The sequence below is a fragment of the Chanodichthys erythropterus genome, chromosome 15 (assembly GCF_024489055.1).
Source record: "Chanodichthys erythropterus isolate Z2021 chromosome 15, ASM2448905v1, whole genome shotgun sequence".
Classification (NCBI taxonomy): domain Eukaryota; kingdom Metazoa; phylum Chordata; class Actinopteri; order Cypriniformes; family Xenocyprididae; genus Chanodichthys; species Chanodichthys erythropterus.
In genome coordinates, this window is record NC_090235.1 from 20874963 (window position 1) to 20879966 (window position 5004).

A 5004-nucleotide genomic window follows, 5' to 3' on the forward strand; every position below is an offset into this window, starting at 1 on the left:
TTCTAGCGGGAAATTACTAGTGTAGTAAATAAATGTTTGATTAGTTCTCACCAAAGCCGTGCTTTTTTTGTGGTATTTTGCGGTAGATCATTAAAATGTTACGCTGCCTCAGAATCTGTCCGAAATCTGTTTCGTGAGGTCCCATATGCACAAACACTGCCTTACACATCATTTCCTGATAAGGCAGCGAGGCTACAACTCAGCTACCTAAGTTTTAGGATGCAGCCTACAACTGTACACTCCTGGGCTGCCAGGTTTTTACACCAAAACCCGCCCAATTGCTTCTCAAAAATAGCTCAATCGCATTTCAAAGGGGGTCCCACAGTAAAAATTGTGTTCCGGGGGTAAAATCTGCATTTTGGGCGTGGATCCCCTGGTAAAATTTGCATTCCAGGGCCTAAATATCACGTCATTTGGGGTCAATTTAAAGGATTAGTTCACTTTCAAATAAAATTTTCCTGATAATTTTCTCACCCCTATGTGATCCAAGATGTTCATATCTTTCTTTCTTCAATCGAAAACAAAATTAAGGTTTTTGATGAAAACATTCAAGGATTATTCTCCTTATAGTGGACTTCAATGGCCTCCAGATGGTTGAAGGTCCAAATTATAGTTTCAATGCAGCTTCAAAGGGCTTTAAATTATACCAGACGAGGAATAAGGGTCTTATCTAGCGAAATGATTGGTCATTTTCGAAAAAATTTAAATGTATATGCTTTATATAAACAAATGATCTCCTTGCAAGTGCTTCCGCCAAAACCAAACTTTCGTATTCTTCAAAAAGCTTATGCTGTATGTCCTACGCCTTCCCTATTCAACTTACGGAACGAACGCAGCGCCAGTTGCATTTTTTCTGTAAGTTGAATAGGGAAGGCGTAGGACATACAGCGTAAGCTTTTTGAAGAATACGAAAGTGTGGTTTTGGCGGAAGCACTTGGAAGGCGATCATTTGTTTATATTTGATAGAAAACACTTATTTAAAAATAAAAAAGACAGTAATTAGCACTTCAACCAGCAGGTGGCGGCAAAGTAGCATTTATTTGCGCACATATCAGCCATTTCCTCTAAACGTTTTTCACTTCGTTTTTGACTAAATATTAAACATTATAAAATAACTAGGTTTAAAATACATTTTGTCAATGTGAAGTATGAAATACTCACAAAATCTTATGAAAAACAATAACTTTTATTGTGAATTACACAGAAAGCGAGCACCGTGCTCTCCCTTTGTAATCACAGCAGCTGTCAGTAAGTGCAGTGCGAGATCAATGATTTCAGCACGCTTGTGAAAACACACATTTTATTCAAATAATCTAACTAAAGTGCACAATAAATATTTAATTTTTGAAGTTTGTTTTCCACATAAACGTGTGAAAACTAATGGTCGAATTGAAAGGAACATTGAGGTACGTCTTTATTTATTTATTTTTTTTATGCTGTCTTACGTTTGAATAACTAAATTAATGCCATGCCACACTATTTAAGTGACTATATTCTGATTATAAACTAAGTATTACACTACTGATGCTCAACACACCAGCAAATGACAACTCACCGGAAGTTTTCGAGCTGGCTTATATTAATGCGGAAGTTCTAAAGAACGCTCCGTGCATATAGTCCATTCCCGCGTCTGACCAGAAGATGGCGCCCGCAGCTTAATCATCCATCCAACCGTTTTTCAACCGCTGGTCCAATGTGGGTACAGCGTAATTTCACACAGGTAAAAATTCCTTTTTAATTAACTATTAAATTGTTTAATGTTTGTACATGTTAGTTTCCACGGCAGAGTTCAAGACAAATCTTCTCATTACTACTGGAGCAGCCAGTTTTCTAAGTTATTAAACGGCAAGAACAAACTGTAGCCTACAAAAACGGTAGCCCTCAGTATCCGAATTCACTCACTCTTTTTCATTCTCTGAACTATAGTGGACGAATGTAGGGAATAGCGATTTCGAATGTTTGTTTCAAATAACTAAGTTCTAAAAACCACAAATATGAGTTCACAATGAGCTAAACAGATGGAACAGAAGTCACGTTCTTCTCGGGAAGAAACCATAGCAACAGTTCAGCGCTGGAGCGTTTTCGTCAGGATCGGTTTCGGACAGTGCACTGACAAATCACAAGTTCACAAGCCATTATCTATCACGTTATTGTAGTTTATTTTCTTTAAAAAAATCTATACAAAAATCTTTAGTGCTTTGTTTAGGTAGCCTAATAAGTAGGCTGCAAGAGGAACCTCAAGAGAAAAGCCCCCGAATTATTCTCACACTGTGACTAATATTATGCTAATATAGCTTCGAAACGAGCTGTCTACCTAGACAGCACATTCTAGAAATATATAGGTGCTGCTTCATATTTTTGTGGAAACTGTCATTTTATTTTTTCAAGATTTTTTGATGAACAGCCTATGGGTCTCAAAATGCTGTCTACGAAGGCAGCTCACTAGGTCTCAGTGTCTTTGAGCGTGATGGAGCCCGCTGTCAGTAATTCTAGGAGGAGCCCACACGCTCCACATGCTCGGCTCGAGATGAGGGGCAGTTAGATGCACTTGGATTACCGGCTGCTGAACTGAAACGACTCCGCTCATTAAAAAAAAAAATAAAATATGTAAAACAGTGACGTTTCTGATTACATGTCTTTTTAACGAGTGGATATTCTCCTCGGGCAGAGATAAAACACAAGATGCAGTAACAGCATCACTTATTTTTAGTCCCAGACGATGGAATTCAGTTTGAGAAGCCCAGTGTGAGAAAGTGAAGTACGCAAAGGATTTACATTCTCATCCACATAAAGGTAAGATGTGCATTTTATTATGTTGGAATAAAAACTGTGGCGCTCTATTGTTTCATTATCTGCATGTTTTAAGCATATATGATCCCTCAATTTCATTTTAAATCGCATAATTTGACTTCTGCCTATGGTGCTTTACAATGATCTTTGATTTCTGAGAGCCTAACTATGTATATAAATATGGAGAATAAAAATAAAAGGTTAATAAAAAATGGGTTCTATTTGCACAATATAGCTAAATAGTTAGTAATAATTGCAGATTGATTGCAAATTGTGGATTTATTAAGATAAAGACGCGTATTGACTGAACTTAAAGCCATTTGAAAACACGAGTTGAGCTATTTTATTACCTTAGCAATTATATAATAAGTGTGCTCATGACAGCATGGCAGGATCTGTTTTATAAATACTTTAAATGTAAGACATCCAGCCTGAAAGTGACAGATATCACCCCAGATGTCTCATAAACTTAAAGTGTTTCACAGTTCCATGCTGTGCACTGGTCTAGTTAAAGTTCCTTTGATTATGATTATGATACATTTCATCATTTGTGTAGAACACTGGCTCATTATATAAACCATATACATGAAGCAGATCTTCCAGGTTTCATTCTCCTTTATGGCAGGAGGATTAAATTGGATTCGCCACTGTATATTCCACTGATAGGATTAAGAGGTGCAACTGGGAACGCTTAAAAAATGATGAAACGCGCCATTGCAGATGCTGTTTTTACAATTCCATTATAAAGTAACTGGGATCTTTTAAATAAAGTGTTCAATGTGATGCATATGATCTTATTACTTATAATGCATGCTAAAGTCAAATGTCAGAAAGCACCGAAAATAAGGCACAAAGCAGCAATGATTTTTCTTTGCAGAGATAAGGGTTTGACCTGTAATCAAAAAGTACAAAATGCATTATTTGAGTGGGGCTGAGAGCAGACACGTAGAGCTAGGTTTTAGATACCGACTGCTTTTTAAAAAAATGCTTGTGGGTTTCCTGTCTGATCAGCCTGAGAACAAGTTCATTTCAAACATGAAACCAAGCAAACCAAACATGAAAGTAAATCACCATAGAGAGTGAAAACAACCATGTTAATGTAGGACTAGTCTCAGTTCATGGGGTCATGGACACTTGTTGAGCTCTGCTCCTAATTCAGCTTATGGCTCATGCATTATTCATTAGTGTGTTTGGGACTGTACTAGGCCATGTCTACATGTCTGCAGTGCTTAAAATGTTACGCGGAGGTAATCTACCAAAAAAACGATACTTGACACAGACTTAATGAGCTTTTGTAGAGAAGAAGAGTAATAATCTACTTGACTATGGCATCCGTTGTTGTATAATTGGAGCCTTTTTTAGAGTTGATATTGGCTAAGCATAAGAAGATGTTTGAATTTTTTTAATGCAAGAGAAGTGACTGGATATAAATTTAGCTACTTCCCTTTGAAAGTCAAGTATGTTTTATAAAAAAAAAAAACAAACTCCAGAACATGAAAATGAAACCCATTATCTGTAATTAAGTTTCAGTTTATTTTGAATACATTCAGTTATGAACATTGATTGTGCGTTATTGTTATACAAAACATGCATTTTAATGCACTTTATTCTTTTTCAGTTTATGATTCAGCTCAAGAGTAAATATGTAGCTGAATATGATTACAGATTTCTGTTGAATAATCTCCTTGAAAAGTTTAATGCTATTCTATCATGTAGATTTTGATTTAATTTGGGCAAGTTTGCAATACACAGGCAGACTTATGTTAATCCATGCTTGTTCTGGACAGTCTACACATGAGGCATGATGTACTGTATCAGTAGGTGGAGCTAAAGTACAATCATGTTCCATACTGCGATCTAGAGCTGCCCACTACAAAGAGGCATTTAGAAGACAGCTAGGTATGTTTTGGCCATTTTGGTGGGATATTTTAAATACTAAACATTTTAAAGAATTATGAAAATGTATACACTAAAGTTTAGGGTCAGTACAAAATTTTTCAGAAAAGAAAGTAATACTTTCATTCAGGAAGGAAGCATTAAATTGGTCAAAAGTGACAGTCAAAGTCATTTAAAAACACTCTTAGAAAAAAAGGTATGCCGCTAAAGATACATCTTTGTACCTTACTTACCCCTAAATGGTACATATTAGTACCTTAAAGGTACATATTAGTACTTTAAAAGTAAATATTAGTACCTTTTCACTTTTGTACCTAT